This window comes from Hyperoodon ampullatus (genome assembly GCF_949752795.1).
Source record: "Hyperoodon ampullatus genome assembly, chromosome: 6".
In the NCBI taxonomy this organism is placed as follows: domain Eukaryota; kingdom Metazoa; phylum Chordata; class Mammalia; order Artiodactyla; family Ziphiidae; genus Hyperoodon; species Hyperoodon ampullatus.
In genome coordinates this window covers 58,475,402-58,495,313 of record NC_136919.1, presented here as the reverse complement: position 1 = coordinate 58,495,313, position 19,912 = coordinate 58,475,402, and the positions used below count along the sequence as shown (strand labels likewise).

At 41.7% G+C, this 19,912-nt stretch overlaps 1 protein-coding gene across 1 annotated transcript in view; it reads right to left on the bottom strand.

The window, feature by feature from the left end:
• SAXO1 (stabilizer of axonemal microtubules 1) overlaps positions 1-19,912 on the bottom strand; it is a gene marked incomplete at its 3' end in the record, with an annotated part of 96,496 nt that overhangs the window by 63,666 nt on the left and 12,918 nt on the right. The window lies entirely within an intron of this gene.

The window sequence follows — 19,912 nt, the reverse complement described above, 5'->3', positions numbered from 1 at the left end:
TTTAATTCATAGATTTTAATTTTTCTTCTATCACCAAATAATCCAGGCCCTACTTCCTATAACCTACAATGACAGGCATGCAAAAGTAAGGAAATCAATAGGTACTTAAAGGTTACTGTATAACCTAACAAAGACTCCCTCTTAAAATGGTTACCAGAGAGGGTCCTCAGCCCATTAACACATACTAACCTATTAGGATGGGATGGTTTTGCAGATTATCTGTTTGTCACTGAGCACATTGTCTGGAAATAAAACCCTTAATTAAACTAGATTTCCATAGGAAAATATGATTTGCTTTACATTAAGGTTTCTAGATCTATGGCCACAGAAACCAGACCTGGCTCAACAGCTTCTGAAGAAATGCAAACAAGGGACTGAAAAATGCAAAAGTGGCCCAGGGCTGAGGAAGTCTGGGAATCTATGCAATAACAGCAAAGGGGCACCATCAATAAAGGTCTTTTCAAAATGCCAGGCACTATTTAATCCTCAGAAGAACCCTATGAGATAGGTGTGATTTGTCACACCATCCCATTCTACAGATAAGGAAATAAGGCTGAAAATATTAATAAATTTGACTGCTTCACATAATATATTCATTTCCTCCATAACAAAGTACCACACACTGGGTGGCTTAAACAACAGAAATGCATTGTCCCACAGTTCTAGAGGTTAGAAATCCAAAATCAAGGTGGTGGCAGGGTAGGTTCCTTCTGAGGGCTGGGAGGCAGAATCTGTTTGTTCCACACCTCTCTCCTAGTTTCAGGCAGCCTCAAGCATTCCTTGCCTTCTAGATGTTCTCTCTGTGCCTTCACATCATCTTCCCTCTGTATGTGTCTGCCTCTGTCCAAATTTCCCCTTTTAATAAGGACACCAGTCATATTGGATTAGGGCCCACCCTAATGACCTCCCGTGACCTTGATTACCTCTGCAAAGGCCTGATTTCCAAAGAAGGTCACATTCTGAGGTACTGGGGGCTAGGACTCTGACATCTTTGGGGGGACACAATTCTACCAATAACACACAGCTATTAAGTAGTCAGGCTGGCTCTGATTAACCACTCATCTATAAGCCTGAGCTCCTTGAGGAGGCCAAGCCCACTCAGGTGACAGAGTAGAGCCTTCCAAGCGAGAGGGCTGGAGAGAGATATGGGGAGCAGGAGGCAGCAGGGACGAGGAAAACAGGGACCACCTCTTGAGCGTGTACTATTCTACTGATTTGTTTCAAAAACCACCCCACGAATCCACTGAGAGCTTATCGGAGATCACACCTGCTGAGTGGGCAGTATGCATTAATGTCCTGTAGGAAATGCAGGGTTTGGTCAGCCTCAGCCTCTGTCCTCAGACAGCCTTCATTCAGTGGCTCAGCTGGGGGTGGGGGATACACAGAGAGCTCCTCCATGATCACCACAGTGAAAGATATCACGTCCAAGACCACATGGGAGGGGCGGAAGGTACAGCGCACTATGGAAATACAGAGCAGCACAACTTCATTCCAACTGGGGATGGCTTCAAGAGAGGGCAAGCTTTGCTACGGGCAGGTGTCCACATGAGAAGGTGTAAGACACACATCTAGAAGGCAAAGAAAGCCAATACCTGTCGAGAGCTTTAGATGGAGGGCCTATGATGCGGGGCTCTCATGGAAGCTACCACCCTCAATCCCTACAATAACTCTAGGCAATGGGTATTCTCTGCAATATACAGGTGAAGAAGCTGAAGCCTGGAGATTTCAGGGAGGGGAATAAGGCGAGAATCCTAACCTCCAACTCATCTGGAAACCCAAAGGTCTTACAGAGCACAGGACTCAGAGCTGGTTCTCAAGAGCTACAAAACTACAAAATGAGTAAAGCCAATCCATCTTCTTATCATTTCTGACACTAAAAACAAAAGCAAAAGTATGGTTCAGCATGCAAAATCAGAAGGATTTTATTTCAAAAATACCAAGTCTGCTCAAATCCCCTGCAGTATGAAATAAAATCATTTCCTGTAGCCAAAGTAGAAAAAAAATTCAGAAAGGTATAAAATTGGTGATTTCTAAAAAGAGAAGTGATCATGTAGCAAGCTAGGGTACCTATGCATATGTGGGTGTGTTTGTGTACGTGTGTTTTTACGTGTACATTTTTTCCTTTAAGCCACTAGAACCTTAGGAAAATTTTATGACAATAATGTGCCATGTACATAAAAGACAGATGGGTTAAAGTTACTCTTTTCTTAGGATCTGTCTGGCGTTTGACAGCCACACACCAGTGCACTATCTGGAAAGATTTAGGACCTCTGCTGTAAAATTATTTATTAGTTGTTATTTATACTACGTGCTCACCAGCAGACCACCCAGTGCTGTAACAACAAAAGCAGTCACGCTGCATCTCTCCAAAACAAGCAAAAGACTACAGGGGCCACCTCTGGGTGTCACCACTGAAAGATGTGGCTTCCGGCAGGGAAGTATGTTCTATGTTCTGAAGGTGCTGCCACCCTAACAGAGACCAAGTAAATGGAAAACACTGGGCTCAGCACGAGGGGGCTCTAGCAAAGCCGTCCCTTTGGAGGTCTCATTTCTGTCATCTGTAAAAGGAAGGGCTGTACCAAAAGCCTCTCAGATCCCTTCCCCTCTGAATCCTGGAGTTTTAGAAGACGAATCTGTTAGCAGTTGCACACTAACCCTCAGATGTGATCTGGGGCTAATCTCAGTGCCTGGGGGCCTCAGGATCTGACAGGCTGCCAGCATCTTTTTGACCTCCCAATTTGGCTTGAGTAAGCTAACAAGGCATATCTGAACATTCTTAAAGGCTTCAAAAGAAAAGCTCTTTGTATAATGCTTAATTATGATGTATTAAATATGTCAAGGTTGTGGTTCCACTAGACCATCCAAGAAGAGATCGAGTTTTTCTTTTTGAAATGTAGAAAGTAACTATAGAATGCCACGTTTCTACCGCTTATGCTGATTTAAATGAATAAGTAAATATAAAAATAAATGAATAAAGTAAGCTTCTTCCCCCAATCCCCCACCCAAAAAAACAAAAATCCTTTGGTAATCTGTAGTTTTTCTTTTGAGCTATTTGTCTAAACTTTAATCAACCTAATACACAAACATCTTCTTCGGTACATGGAATTATTCCACATTAATCCCCTCATTTTTAGTGGTCAACATCTCTCTCTCAGGCTGAAGCTGGCATCAGCCAAAGTTTCATCATGAAATAACTCATTCAGGGAGCTCACCACTGGCATGGTTCAGTCTCCTAATTTTTCTGAGAGTGAAGTTACCTGTTCAACCAAAGTCATCTAGGTCTATGGCCTGGACTGGAACTTCTGATTCCAAGTCCTGCTCTCTTCCCATTAAAGCAAGATAGTCTCTAGGCTGGAAGGAGGGAACACAAAGGGATGTTGCCCCCATGCCCTTCCTGAAGTCTTGTTCATATTTAATGATTCCCAAACCTGGCTGCATCACAACCATTTCTGGGGACTAAATCCCACTCCAGGCCTGATGAATCCATCCTACAGAATCTACACTTTTTTCAAAGCTCCCTCAAGTCATTCAGGTTTAGAAACTGCACACTCACAATACCCAAGAGATCACGAGAATCAACTTTACCAACTTCTAAAGGCAGGAAGAGCACTTTAAGCAAGAGTTAGACTCTTACAAACAGAAAAAATATAAACAGATACTTTTTCTATCTTGGGAAAAGGCAAAAGCATAATATAGCTGGATGTTGCAAAAGAACACAGTAAACCTTAAAATGAGGAGAAAGTAAAAGTAATCAAAATAATGAATTTAAAATAGAAATTTTAATAAATAAGGGCATTCAATAATATAAAACAATAAAATAGGTGCCCTAATAAAAGTTTAATTTCCAAACATACTCAAAAGTAGAAATAATCATTTAATAAATTCCCAAAGCATCATCCATTCTCCACAATTATACAGATGTTGCCACACTTCAAACCCCTTTTTTTCTTTACTGAAATATTTTAAAGTAAAGCTCAGAAATTACCCTTGTATACTTTAATATGCATGTCTACAGAAAAGGCTTTACACAAAATTCAACATCCTTTCTTGATTTAAAAAAAAAAAAAAAAACAGAAACAGAAGGAAACTTCCACAACATGATAAAGGCCATATATTAAAAACACATAGCTAAGATGATACTCAATGGTGAAAGATTGAAAGCTTTTGCCCTAAGATCAGGAAAAAGACCAGGATGTCTACTTTCACCACTTCTATTCAATATAGTATTAGAAGTCCTAGCCAGAGAATTAGTCAAGAAAAAGAAATAAAAGGTACCCAAATTTGCAAAGAAGTAAAATTATTTCTGTTCACAGATGATATAATCTCATATGTAAAAACACTTAAAAATTGCTTTTACTGTTAGATCTAGTAAATTCAGCACAGTTGCAGGGTAAAAAAAAAATAAAAACACAAAAATCATTTGAATTTCTGTACACCAACAATGGACAATCCAAAAAGGAAATTAAGAAACCATTACCATTTATAATAGCACCAAAATGAGTAAAACACTTAGGAATAAATTTAATTAACAAAGGTGGTGAAAGACTTGTACACTAAAAACTAAACTGTCTGAAAGAAATCAAAGACAACACAAATAAATGGAAAGACATTTCCATTTACATGTTCATTGATTGGAAGATTTTAATATTATTAAGATGGACATACTACCAAAAGTAATCTGCAGATTCAATGCAATCCCTATCAAATTCCCTGGCATTTTTTGCCAAAATAGAAAAAGTCATCCTGAAAATCATATGTAATCTCAAGGGACTCCCAACAGCCAAAATAATCTTGAAAAAGAAGAATAAAATGGGAAGACTCACACTTCCTGATTTTTAAACTTTCTACAAAACTACAACAGTAATCAAAAGAGTGTGGTACTGGCAATAAGAACACATATATAGACCAACAGAACAGAATAGAGCACTCAGAAATAGACCATCACATATATAGCCAAATGAGTTTCAGAGGGTGTCAGGACTATTGATAGAGTCTTCAACAAATGGTGCTCAGAAAACTGGACATCCACATGCAAAAGAATGAAGTTGGACACTTACATTACATCATATATAAAACTTAACTCAAAAGGGAATAGGGTTTCCCTGGCGGCGCAGTGGTTGAGAGTCCGCCTGCCGCTGCAGGGGACATGGGTTCATGCCCCAGTCCAGGAAGATCCCACATGCCACGGAGCGGCCGGATCCGTGAGCCATGGCCGCTGAGCCTGCACGTCCGGAGCCTGTGCTCTGCAACGGGAGAGGCCACAACAGTGAGAGGCCCGCATACTGTAAAAAAAAAAAAAAAAAAAAAAAGAAAGAAAAAGAAAAAAAAAGGGAATAAAGGCCTAACTGTAAAAATAAAAACTATAAAACTCTCAGAAGAAAACATAGAGGGAAAGATTTGTGACACTGGATTCAGTAATGATTTCTTGGCTATGACACAAAAACACAAGCAACAAAAACAGATAAATTAGACTTTATCAAAATTAGAAACTTTTGTCATCAAAATATACTATCAAGAGAGTGAAGAGACAACCCACAGAATGAGAGAAAATATTTGCAAATCAAAAATCAGATAAGGTATTAAAATCCAAAATACATAAAAGAACTCCTACAACTCAACTACAACAACAACAAAGAAAAGCACAATTAAAAAATCAGCAAAGGGGCTTCCCTGGTGGCGCAGTGGTTGAGAGTCCGCCTGCCGATGCAGGGGATACGGGTTCGTGCCCCGGTCCAGGAAAATCCCACATGCCGCGGAGCGGCTGGGCCCGTGAGCCACGGCCGCTGGGCCTGCGCGTCCGGAGCCTGTGCTCCGCAACGGGAGAGGCCACAACAGTGAGAGGCCCGCCTACCGCCAAAAAAAAAAAAAAAATCAGCAAAGGACTTGAACAGGTGTCTTGCAAAGGATTTATTCAAATGGTCAATAAGCACATCAAAAGATGCTCAGTATCATCAGTCATTAGGAAATGCAAATCTAAACCCCAATGAGATACTACTTCACATGCATTAAGATGGTTATTATAAAAAAATTTTTTAATAACAAGTGTTGGTGAGGATGTGGACAAATTGGAACCTTTGTGCATTACTAATGGGAATGTAAAAAGAATGCAGCCTCTGTGGAAAACAGTATGGAGGTTCCTTAAAAAGGTAAACATAGAATTACCATTTGATCTAGCAATTCCACTTCCAGGCATATACACTAAGGAATTGAAAGCGGGAACTCAAACAATACTTGCACACTAATGTTCATAGCAGCATTATTCACAATAGCCAAGAAGTGGAAACAACCACTTCATCCATCAACAGATGGATAAACAAAACATGGCATATACATACAATAGAATATTATTCAGCCTTAAAAGGAATGAAATAGTGATACACGCTACAACATGGATGAACCTTGAGGACATTATGCTAAGTGAAATAAGCCAGATAAAAAAGGACAAATAGTGTATGATTCCACTTATATGGAACCTAGAATAGGCAAATTCTCAGAAACAGAAAATACAATAGAAGTTATGAAGGGCTAAGGAGATGGGATAATGGGAAGTTATTATCTAACAGGTACAGAGTTTCTGTTTGGGATGATGAAAATTTTCTAGATATAGATAGTGGTAATGTTTGAATGTACTTAATGTCATTGAATTGCACATTTAAAAACTGGTTAAAATGGTCAATTCTGTTATATTTTATCATACTAAAAAATGAAGACAATGCATTTCTTTAAAATATGGTTATTTGCCTAATCTGGTGATCTATTTTTAAGCATTTTAGAATATGTGGCCTCAAAACTTCATCAATTCTTCTAAATATTTTTAGATTCTCCTTCCCTCTGCCCCATTCCTAAATCTCACTCTAGTTGACCAACTTCTATTTAGAATAGCAAAACATTACTTTCTTTTCTTAGAGCTTACTTCTAACAATCATCATCTAAATTAGGAAGCAGCAAACTATAGCTCTGGGGCCAAATTTGGCTTACCACCTGTTCTTGTACAGCATGTAAGCTAAGAATGATTTTTACATTTTAAAATAGCTGAATAAATTAAGACAAATATTTCATGACACATGAAAAATATATGTGATTTAAATTTCAGTGTGATAATAATAAAGTTTCACTGGAACACTGCCATGCTCATTCTTCTATGTACTGTCCACAGCTGCTTTCATACTACAAAGGCAGAATTGAGTAGTTGCAACACAGAGGACATGGCCTGCAAAGCCCCAAATATTTACTATCTGGTCCTTTACAGGAAAACTTCGCCAATACCTGATGTAAACGATCAACTCGAAAAAGGCCAAACTGCAATGTAAAACCACACTGAATTGTCCACTGAGCTAATGCAGCACTTGGTCATTTTTTTTTAAATAGATCTGACATAGCCATTTCAGATTGAACTGACCTTTACTTTCACAAATCAAATCAAAATTTCTGAAAGAAGCACCAAGTTATTTTAAAGACCATGGTGAGTAAGAAATTTGGGAGGGGGGGGATGGTCACCACTATATTTGAAGAGTTGAGTGATTGTGGCAGAAAATGCTAGTAGCTACCTACCTCATTATCTATATTCCCCTTCTTCTGTGATAACAGAATCCCCAATTTTTAGCTGCACCAGCTAGAAAGGCTTGTATGACACTTCTGTGAAGTGTACATGATTTGGGGGTTAAGGGAGACTACCCTTTCCTGCTGCCTAGAATATGGATGTAATGGCTGGAGGTTAAACAGCCATATTAGATTGTGAGGCAAAGCACTAGAAAGGGCAAGTCATGAAGACAGAAAGATCCCGGGTCCCTGACCTTGTGAGCTGCCCTATTAACCCCAGATTTCTCTTAGGGGAAAGAAAAACAAGCTTTTATCTTGTGTAAGCCACTGTCATTTCACATTTTCGAACACATGTGGTCAAACCTTGTCCTAAATACTACAGTGGTATAAAGAAATAAAGGTACGGACTTCCCTGGTGACACAGTGGTTAAGAATCTGCCTGCCAATGCAGGGCACATGGGTTCAAACTCTGCTCCGGGAAGATCCCACATGCTGTGGAGCAACTAAGCCTGTGTGCCACAACTGCTGAGCCCACACACCACAACTACTGAAGCCCGTGCGCCTAGAGCCTGTGCTCTGCAACAAGAGAAGCCACCGCAATGAGAAGCCCGGGCACCGCAACGAAGAGTAGCCCCGGCTCGCCGCAACTAGAGAAAGCCTGCGCACAGCAACAAAGACCCAACACAGCCAAACATAAATAAAATAATTAATAAATTAAAAAAATTTTTTAAAGTCTTGATTAACAGTAAGGTGAAAAACAATGAAATGAATAAAAAATACATTAAAAAAGAAATAAAGGTAAAGTTAACCCTAAAACACAATTCTGAATGAGATGAATTTTAAGGACAAATATATGGCCTATTTGGGAATGGCTGAGGGGACGGAGTCAGGTGACCCATTTGGTCAGGGCCTTACATTAACAGAGGATAACAAATGGGCATATTATGTCTCATATTATTTAAAAAGTAGGCTGCAATTTGTACATATGCTTGTATATTTCTAGAAACTCTCAGAAAAGATACATAAGAAACCAAAAACAGTGGTGCCTTAGGTAAAAGGAACTGGGCGACTATTTAAACTTTTTAGTCATGAACCTGTATTTCCTTTAAAATTTTTTTTCTTAAATCTTAAATTTCTGAAAAATAAATTAATAGTACAAATGCTGTAAACTCAAGCCTAAATTCCCTAGAATGCTTGAAATAATAATGATGAAAGATTTGGGGCAGTCATTTGTATTTTAAGACGGATTAGTATAGTCAGATTGCTTTCCATCAGTAGACTAATTATTCATTTATTCATGCAAATACTCATTGACTACTATGTGCCACTGTCCTTATGGAAATATAACCATAAGTCAGTCATCAAACAAGTAAAATGCAAGTTGCAAATAACAAAAGGGCATTTCAAAGTCAGGAAAGAAAGGAGAAGTAATGGTAGAGCCTGGGACACAGGGGGGCAGGCAGCCCTGGGTCTCACTGGGGGTCTTTGCACAGCCACAGGACACTGAACTCCTGAAGGATGGGGCAGTGGACAGCTAGGAAGGGGATGTGATAGAAGGACCACAGGGACCTGTAAGACATTTTCCCACGTCTCATGTCCGACCTCTCACCCCCTGGCAAGCTGTTACTGTGATGGCACTCAGCCCACCTGTGGTGTCACAGGGTGAAGAATGGGACAAATGGAGTTGGGGGGCACGGAATGTAAATTGGTGCAGTCGCTATGGAATACTGCATGGAAGTTCCTCAAAAAGTTCAAAATAGACCTACCATATGATCCAGCATTTTACTTCTGGTTATATATCCAAAGGAAATGAAAACAGGATATCAGAGATATCTGCACGCTCACATTCAATGCAGCACTATTCACAATATCCAAGGCATTGAAACAACCTAAGTGTCCATCAAACGATGAATGGACAAAGAAAATGTGGTATCTATACACAGTAGAATATTACTCAGCCATGAGAAAGAAGGAAACCCTGCCGTTTGTGACAACATGGATGGACCTTGAAGGCATTATATTCAGGGAAGTAAGCCAGGCAGAGAAAGATAAATAGTACATGATAACACTTATATGTAGAACAACGAAGTCAAACGTCAAACTCATCGAAACAGCATAGAAAAGTGGTTGCCAGGGATGGGAGGTAGGAAAAATAGGGAGAGGTTGGTAAAAGGTACAAACTTACAAACTTCCAGCTGTAAGATGAATAAGGTCTGAGGAGCTCATGTATAACATTATGACTATAGTTGATAACACTATATTGTATAATTGAAATTTGCTAAGAGTGGAACTTAATGTTCTTACAAAAAAAGATAAATATGTGAGGTGATGGATACATTAATTAACTAGATGGGAGGAAGCCTTTCACAATGTATATCAAACCATCATGATGTATATTTTAAATATCTCAGTTTTATTTGTCAATTATACTTCAATAAAGCTAGGGAAAAAACTGTAAAAAGAAAAAAATCTTTCCAATAATAGTTTAAAAAGGGGAGAGGGAAGTGTGCCCTAGCCATTGCGGGGACCTTTTCAAGGACAGGCCAGCTCTCTGGAAGCACTTTTGAGCACGCATGAAACTTAGCCCCTCAGCTAGGTGAATGCTGATGACAAGACCCAAAATTCATTAATCCCCAAATCAAAAGCAATTCATCATCCAGCTAACTGATGGATCAGTTTAGTCAAAATGGCCAAATTTCATACATGCAAACTTATTTCCAAACAAAAATCCGTATTTTACCTTCAAATAAACAAAGATGCTTCATTTTAATCAGTGCCACACAGCTCCGGCAGACAGAACTGAATCTTATCTTTATTGCCTGTCCTTCTCCTCTCTGTGTTCAGAGAATAAAAGACATGCTGACAAGGTGACACGAAAGCTATTTTCTGTATCTGCAGAGGAAAAAATAATCTTTATTTTTTAAGATCTTCCAAATTTAAAAAAAAGAAAAGGAAAAAAAAAATCCCAGCAGAGATGAGAAAGGTCAAAAGGGATTTTCAAAAATTAAGTCACCCCAAACCATCACAGCAGAAAACTCTCCAAGATGATGTTGGTTTTTAAGCAGGGGGAGAGGAGACCCACCACTTCTGAGATTCCAGCTTCAGCTGAAACTAAAAACTCAACTAGGAATACCCAGAGATATAGCGATGATGACATAAACAGCTCACAAAGAAGCCCCCAGTTCTAAGACGTGGGGGAAACGGCAGATGCTTTTTTGGCTCTCTGCAAACTCCTGAGACCCCCAGGTGGAAACTGTGAAGTAGGAGAAGCAATTTGGTATTTAAATCTGTGAGGAGAGGAGTACACAGAACAAAATGGAACAAGTATCAGGGAAAATCAAGATTTCTTGTGGTGTTATTCCCCAAGTGCAAGCACTCTGCCTACTAAAACAGCTGTGAGAAATCCTGACTTTCTTACACTCTTTCATTACCAAAGCCAGTCAGATTTTCCTTTACTCGTGCAATTTCCATCACCTTCAAAAGAGAATATTCACTCTTTCAAGAAGCAAAGTCCATTAAAGTTTTTGGGGGTCGGGGGGGTGTTGGTTTACAAATAAACATTATTAACCTAAAAAAAATCGTATATGAAGTTGAGACGTAGTAAGTTCATTTTCACTCATTCTGCACCTTACTCTTCCCAGGAGGGTCTAAAGTGCCTCAGTAGCTCTGAAGACCTCCTTGGGCATTGAAAGCCGCATTCCGTGGAGAGGCAGCCCTGACAGTATGAGGGCTGGAACCCCCATTTCCTGCCTACTTATGAATCAGGCTTTCCATCATGCTCACCTCAGATGGGAAATAAAGATGATGCAGGGGTTACTCACTGTTTCTTTACACTTCTGGTCCTACTATACAAACACTCCATGTAGCCACATTCCACACTTCTAGAAACCCCAATCTTTCAGAGCACGGCCAAGAAGGTGGGAGTGATTGGAGTACCCCCAAAACTGAAGATCTCCCAGAGCTGACTTATGAGGCCTCCTGCAGGCCCTTTACTTGACTCCTTTGCATACATTGTTTGGTTAGCTGATTCTCCAGAACAGAAGCAGCTTATTAAAAAACAGGGATTAAAAAAAAAAAATTACAGGCAGGCACACTGACTTCAAACAAGGCACTTTTTAATCTTTTCTTTCTTTTTTTTTTTTTTTTTTTGCAGTACACGGGCCTCTCACTGTTATGGCCTCTCCCATTGTGGAGCACAGGCTCCGGATGTGCAGACTCAGCGGCCATGGCTCACGGGCCCAGCCACTCCGCGGCATGTGGGAACTTCCCAGACTGGGGCACGAACCCGTGCCCCCTGCATCAGCAGGCGGACTCCCAACCACTGCACCACCAGGGAAGCCCAAGGCACTTTTTAAGAGAGGACCAATGGGTCCATATTTCTGTCATCAGAAAAAAAGTTTATTAAAGAAATAGAAATGGTATATAATAGTATTTTAGGAAATTTTCTTTCAAAGTGATTTACCTGAGCAGTAAACATGGAAAACCCTTCCTTTCTCAATAAAAGGGCATAAAGAAACATTTTATTAGACCCAATTACTATGATTATCTACCAAATATTGAACTTTTAACCACGTCAGGCTCTAAGCTAAATGCTCTACATACATTATGTCATATAATTTTTACTGTATCAAGGAACTAAGACACAGAAAGGTTAAAAATAAATGCAGGGAGCTACCCTGGTGGCACGGTGGTTAAGAATCCGCCTGCCAATGCAGGGGACACGGGTTCAAGCCCTGGTCCAGGAAGATCCCACATGCCGTGGAGCAACTAAGCCCGTGCGCCACAACTACTGAGCCTGAGCTCCAGAGCCCATGAGCCACAACTACTGAGCCCATGTGCCACAACTACTGAAGCTCGCGCGCCTAGAGCCCGTGCTCCACAACAAGAGAATCCACTGCAATGAGAAGCCTGTGCACCACAACGAAGAGTAGCCCCTGCTCGCCGCAACTAGAGAAAGCCCACACGCAGCAACGAAGACCCAACACAGCCAAACATAAATTATTTATTTATTTATTTATAATAAATAAATAAATAAATGCAAGTCTGTCTAACTCCAGAATCCCTACCCTAGTCACTACACTATGCCATCCTGAATTGCCCTCTCATTGTTTTATGTACATGACGAAACTGCATAAATTTTAAACTCTATAGAAACAGGAATTAAATCTACTTATCTACATAGTGCCATGAAACTCAAGCAAAGGTCAGAGCATCAAAAGGCATTTAAATACATGCCGACTGGACTTCAGTAGCAAATAACTCATTTTTTAACAGTCCTATTTCTGCAAATCCTCTAGAACTACCCAAGGAGGCATCCGAGCCACAGTCCCCTCTCTAATGAGGGAGGCAGGATGGGCACAGTCACAGCATCAACACACACGTGTCTCTTCCTCCCTTTGCATTGACAGCGCAAGGACCATGGGTGATTTTAGCAACAAACTGACCCAAGGAGACACACCCTGGAGCCTATGGAGATTCCCCCTCAACTAAACTGAGCACAGGAGTGAAAATGACCAGAAATGTTTCCCAGTCAGCACTCACACCCCTCACCTGTCCAGAACTAAGTCTTAGACTGTAAGACCCAAGGCTGGGTCAACATCCTTTCTGACTGAAGGCAAATTAGTGGAAAATGAAGGCAAAAATAAGATTCATAGGCTAGTATATATGTATCTTTAATTCAGTATTAACTTTACCTAATGTCATGTGGCTATTTATTCAACCCAAACTGACACAGAAAAAAATTTACAAGTTTAACAGCCAGTTTTTTAAAAGCCCAAGACCCAATTATTCCATATATGCTCTTTCTCTTCCCCCACTTTTCCATACTTCCACAGTCTTATTAAACCATTGCAAATATTACCAGCATTTAGGATGGATAAAAAAGAAATGAGAGGAAACAATGAGGCAAAGATAAGCCACTTTGTTGTTTTAACCAAAGGCAAGCAAAGAGAAGAAAGCCAATAGAGAAAGTAAGATTTGGAACCTTTGTTTTCACTTAGCTGTACTTAAGTCACCATATGCGGTTAAGAGCTAGTTTTATTTTCTTAAACCTTTGCGATATCTTCAGGTACACTCAAATGTGCTAAGGGGCCTCAACCCTAACACCGCCCAAAATACTTAGGCCTAAATTAATAAAATCATTTGTAATATGGGATATCCCTAGTGGTCCAGTGGTTAAGACTCCGCGCTTCCACTGCCGGGGTTGCAGGTTCAATCCCTGGTCGGGAAACTAAGATCCCACATGGCGCAGGGCATGGCCAAAAAAAGAAAAAAATCATCTGTAATAGCTAAGATGTAAACAGGACCTAAAGTTAAAAATGGCACATGCAAATGTAATTTAATAATTTTATGGCATTATCTATTGACTTGTACATCTGGCACAGACCATAGGGGCAGGGCGCAGACTGAGCCAGAGGCAAACATGGGAAGGCACCCATAGCACTGCTCCCGTAAGGAAGCCTGGCAGAGATGCTCCACGCAGCCAGCCCCTCACTACAGGCGGGGGCATCAGAACATCACAATGGGACCTCCAAATGACCAAATCAGAGCACTCCCCTTGCTCAGAACGCAGACAAGCAACCTGGCAACTATATTTTGGCTTCTACTCTTAATTTTTCTAAAAGGAAAGTACACTCTGACCAGCAAAAATGAGTTTCTAGGCCCCCTCGGCAGATACATCTCATTCTAAATTGAGAAATAGACATTTGGGTTAACACATCGGTCTCTATTGGCCTGGTTAGTGTTAAGGCACGCCCAGGGGTGATGGCTCAGCTCTTGGGGTGCTGACAAGCAAGATTCTGTGCCAGTGAGAAACACTGCCGAAAAATGCTAGGCTGTCTCCACGAATCAGGCATTTTCCCAGAAACAATCCTGCCTCATCAGCCTCCATCAGACCTCCACGACCTCCACCTAGGCTGAGAGGCAGCTCCCGAAGCTAACTGTAGGCCCTGCTTGCACACGCTTAGCTCAAACTGGCTTTCAGATTAACTGATTAAGATCTGGAGGGGAAAGGAGTTCGTGAAAGTGTGAAGAGCACACAGCCTGCTGCAAGCCCATTCAGCATGCAAAGCGCAGGTGGGCGCCCAAATAACTTCACTACGGTGATAGGGCCAGGCTAGCAGCTTCTGCAACTTTTACTTTTTGAGAGATTATATTGCCCTCTTGTGGGATATGGGAAGGTAAAGTTTCACGGCTCTTCCCCTTCCCTTTATCCAAGGACACTATGGAGAGAACAAGCCCCTGCTTGGGGCAAGAGCAAGACGGTCACCACTTAGGAATGTGGGCAATGGTAACTGTCACATCTTTTACTTTTTCAAGAGAAACAAAGTACAGACTTCTTAAAAATTGGGAAATATCACACTTTAGCAACCAATTCCTTTTTGGAGGAGAAATATTTGGCAAGCTCCCCATTTGTGAACTGGGTATTGCACACTAGTCTATAGAATAGTCTAATGAGCCTGGAAAACAGGGTGTTAGAATAGTTAGCATTCCGAGTATAGTGAGTATACAGGGTGTCAGCACAGCTTGGGGAGCCTGGAACACAGGGTGCATGGTAGGGAATAGCTGGAAAGGCAGGGTAGGGTCTTGAATGATGGAGAGTTGGTTCTTTGATCAACGGGCAACTACCAAAGGCTTTGAACCAAAGCCACGTGATCTGAGTTTTAGAAAAAATGCTGTCGGCAATAGCATTGTGTCTAGTCCCAGCCAGGGCAGAAGTGAAAAGAGAACCAAGGAGCTCAAGTAAGCACCCTGCCCCCCAAACATGGTAGAAAACTGCAAGATGCTGTGTCTGTGGGTGGAATCTTCTTGCTCAGATTTAAGGCTTCCTGAGAGAAGAGCGCAGAGGCTCAGGAGGGCCACAGTTCTGTCGCAGGTATTACCAGATGTCTCCTCCACCCACAATTAGAATGGGGGACCTCCCACCATGGAGGCTCCACAGGCGGAATGAAGCCAGTGATGCTGACTCTGCTCCTGTGGAGGTTAGGGCGTCCGTGAACAAGACCACTAGACAGGCCAGTGAGAACTGGAAAGCATTAAAAACCTCCCTGCGAGGTTTGACTAATACTTATGGGGGGTGGTGGCGGTTGAAGTGAAAGGTCCTTTCCCAAGGGGGATTGAGAGGCAAGTCAGAGCTCCAAACAGAAGACACTTCTCGCTGATGGTGATGGAGAGCGATGAGTGCCCGCATCACATGTCAAGGCTGCTTCCAAACAACCTTGCCAAAAACTCCTGTAAGAACAGACTACATCTTTACCTTGCTTCTTTTTAATCAACAACTGAAAAGATCTGAAAGCCTCAAAACCATGTCTCTTCTCCTTAAAGAAACACATGCCTTTTATTTTTTGAGGCCAGTACTCCACGAAGGAGCTATGTGTTTCTTAACGTGTGGTCCGTAGCCCACCTGCATCAGAATCACGAGGGTTCATTGTTAAAACTTGCAGATTCCTGGACCCTCAGGCCCACAGAATCAAACTATACAGAGGCAGGGCCCAGGAATTCACGTCTTTCAAAGAACTCTCTAGCGGATTCTTAAGTACACTTAAGTTGAAGAACACTGAAATTTCAGACATTCGCATGCAGGGGAAGGGCACCAGGTGGGGAAAGCTTTGTCTCTCTCCAAGGACAGTAGTATAAGATCCATTCCTGTGATACAGCCATCATTGCAAGGCTATCAAGTCATAATCCATGGTTTGAGAATGCCTCTAGCCCAGTGATTCTCAACCAGGCGGATTTTACCCCCCAGGGAACATGTGGAAATAACTGAAAGCATTTTTTATTGTCACACCTGGGTGGCTGCCACCGACATCTAGCGGCCAGAGGCCAGGAATGCTGCTAAACATCCTACCATGCACGGGACAGACCTCCATATCAAAAATACCAAAATGTGCCAAAGCTGAGAAACCCTGATCTAATTTTATTTTCCTAAGTTGGTACAGAAATGTAAACAAATTAATTTTCAGCAATTTCTCTTTTTAACTGCCTAACATCCGAAACCCTTCCTTTAAGGAACTCCCAACCATGTTCACCTTGTGAGAGGCGGTGCCCACCTCCAGAAACCAAAACATAAAACACCCCTCCCAATACCCAAGTCCACAGTGAGGCCTGAGCACATGACTGAAGCACAGCAAATCAGAAACTCCCACCTGGAAATCTTAATATAGAACAAGTGATGCAAAAATAAATAAATAAAAAGTGGGGTGAGAGTGAAGAATTTGCTCTAGAGGAGTGACATCGGCAGGGCCAGGGCTATGTCCAGGGGCAGTAGCTACACCTGCAGCATCCTCACCAGATGGTCTCTGGAGAATGACTTGGGCTATGGCTCTGGCCTCCTGGCCTCTTCTATACCTTCCCATCTGCCATCCTCGGCTCTCCACCCTTCCCAATCATTCTGAGCATTGCACTACAGCTTTTCATTTGTTTAAACCTGCTTAAACCAGCCAGTGTCCATTTAAGTTGCTTCAACCAAGAATTCTGAATACTATAACCATCCTAAAAGCTCTCGTTAGTACCAGCATCATCATTAAAAGATAGCCACACCAAGTTCCTACACCTTATGCAGGGACTAGAAGCTTGAGAAGCTAAGGACAGCAAAACAGAGACCCTAAATCCACACACTATAATGACTCAGAGAAGGCACCCAAGTGCGCTATGAGGATGGAAGACTTTGACCTAGTTACCATGTTTTTCTTTCCTATGGTACTGCATTATGTGACGTTATTTAAGATTCCCCAAATTCCTTTTGGGGAAGAAAGCACCTTAATAAAATCCATTTCTAAATAGAGCAGTAGAAGAAAAACAGGAAGGCTTGATTCATGGAAGTGTTAGAATTTCAGGAACTGCCATCATTGGCAGCAAGGAGCAAGGAGGGGCTTTCAAGCCCACAGCCCAGCTTAGAAAAGGCCCCAAGGTGGTGTGCAGTGAATCGTCACAAGACAAAAGAAGCATGGGTCTCTCCAGCATTGCAATGCATTACGTTTCAAAAGTCCATACGCTGCTTGTTGGACTTAAAGTACATTTCCCACAAAAGTATTGCTTCATGTGATGGCTAGAGTCCCAGGCTAGCCCACAAAAGCCTCCTAAATATGAACTTCTACATGTAGACATAATCAGGGAAAGTTATGAAAGCAAAAAAATGAAGCTCCTTTATACATTATCTGAAGGTTCTCAAAGGGCTCTCAGAAAAGAAGGGGCACCAAGTAATGAGGCAGGTTGAACAGGAGCAGTGGATGGAGACAGGAGGCTCAAGTCTGCACATGTGCTTTATGCATTAAATATAAACGTCATAATAACCCTCTTAACTTCCTTGGTTTTTCAGGCACATATGGATCTCAGCTTATTCTTCATATCACATGTACCCATAGTTCTTTCCTCTGCAGTAGTCTTTCAAGTTCAATCATCATATTAAAATAAATGGTATGCTCCCCTTCCAGAAATCTGGGTTTTCAGTGCTGAAAGGGACCCTAGAGATCCTTTCGTCAAAGCTCCTGTCCAAGCAGGAATCCTTTCCACAGCATCCCAACAGGCACATGCCCAGCTCAAGGGCAAAAGGCAGTCCCCTTCAAGTCCCTACAGTTCTAAATGCTACAAAATTCTTCTTTCTTTGTATTCACCTCGGATAAGCTTGCCTGAAGTGACCACTCAGTGGTCTTAGTTCTACCCTCTGAACAACCCAGAACAAGTACAGGCCCTCCTCTGCAAAATATAGCCTAGTTGACTGTCTATCCGTCTACTGACCTCGTCAAGTTCAAGTTCTCTCACTTCCAGAATGCATTCCCACAACCTGGCCTTCGTGATCACTTGCTGGTATTCTTTTAAAAATACAGTGCCCAAATGGAAAAGCAACCTTCAGTTGTAATCTGATCAAGCCCAAGTCCAGCGAAGTAATTACATCTGCTGACTTGGACACCTTATTGTCATTTAGCATGAAATGAAGTTAATGTTTCTTATCAGTCACATCATACCATCAAGATCATATGAAACTTGTGGTTAAGTAAAACCCTCAAGACCTTTTCACAAACTATGGCCAAGACAAACCTCTCCCATTATGAATATGTAGAACTGATTTTTCATCCCAAATGTAGAACTTCATATTTACTCTTGTTTAAGTCTCAGCTTGGTTTTGGGCCCTGCATTCCAGCCTGTCAAGATAAGTTTGAATCTTGACTCTGTCGTCTATCACTTGCTATCTTCTTCTCATTTTGTGTTTTCGGCACATTTGATAAGGATGACTTCTATGTCTTCGTCCAAGTTTTGATAAAAATGTTGAACTGACAGAGCTAACGATGGAGTCCTATGGCATGGTACTAGTGATATTGTTCCAAGTAGGCAAAAAGCCATCAGTCAACACTCTAATGGGCCTGCTTGTTCAATGAGCCAGGAATCCACCTCATTATACTATCATCCAATCCATCTTTCACCAACTTCATCTTCAAGGATATCTCAGCAAGAGTCTTCAAGAGGCCATTCATTTCTCCTAATCATTCTTCTTCCTACCCATTCCCTCTTATACAAAACAGCCCCCTCCCCAAACTGCCCAGTTTTTATCATGTAACTCCCACAGCTCAGCTGACTGGACCAAGAGGAAGGACCCCGGATGCCAGAGAAACCAGGTCACACAGGCTGATCCAACCAGGCCCTCTTCCTCTTGAAATGTGGAAACAGTACACTGAATGCTAGTCAGTCTCTTTGGTTACCTGAAATGGTAAGCAGTGTAAAGCAAGGGCTGGGCAGCCACACATGGCCGAGGTGCAGAGTGCTGAGAGGAAGCCAGATAAGACATGCCCCCAAGATCACACTAGGCCACAACGAGGCCTGAGAAAGACATTCATTCTCAGCAGCTACTGAGTAATTTTTGGCAAACTCAAGAGAACATCTGTCCATCTTCAGCTCTGTGACACATCTCCACTTTTCCCTCACTTCTCCAAGATCACCAACAGAGGCCCCAGGAGACCTCTGCAGACACCTTCAGAACCCTGAGATGGAAATTCTCTGGGCCTAGAAAATAAAAGCTGTTATGGACAATAGGGATTACTGCATTGGGACTTCTCTGGTGGCGCAGTGGATAAGACTCCGCTCTCCCAATACACGGGGCCCAGGTTCGATCCCCGGTCAGGGAACTAGATCCCACATGCATGCCGCAACTAACAGTTCTCATGCTGCCACTAAGGAACCCATCTGCCGCAACTAAGGAGCCCGCCTGCCGCAACTAAGACCCAGTGCAACCAAATAAATATATATTTTTAAAAAATAGGGGTTACCTCACTGTCTGAAGATCATTAATTTTTTATTTTAGTTTTATTGTGATAAGAGCACTTAACATGAGCTCTATCCTCTAAATTTTCAGTGCACAGTACAGTACTGGTGACTACAGGTA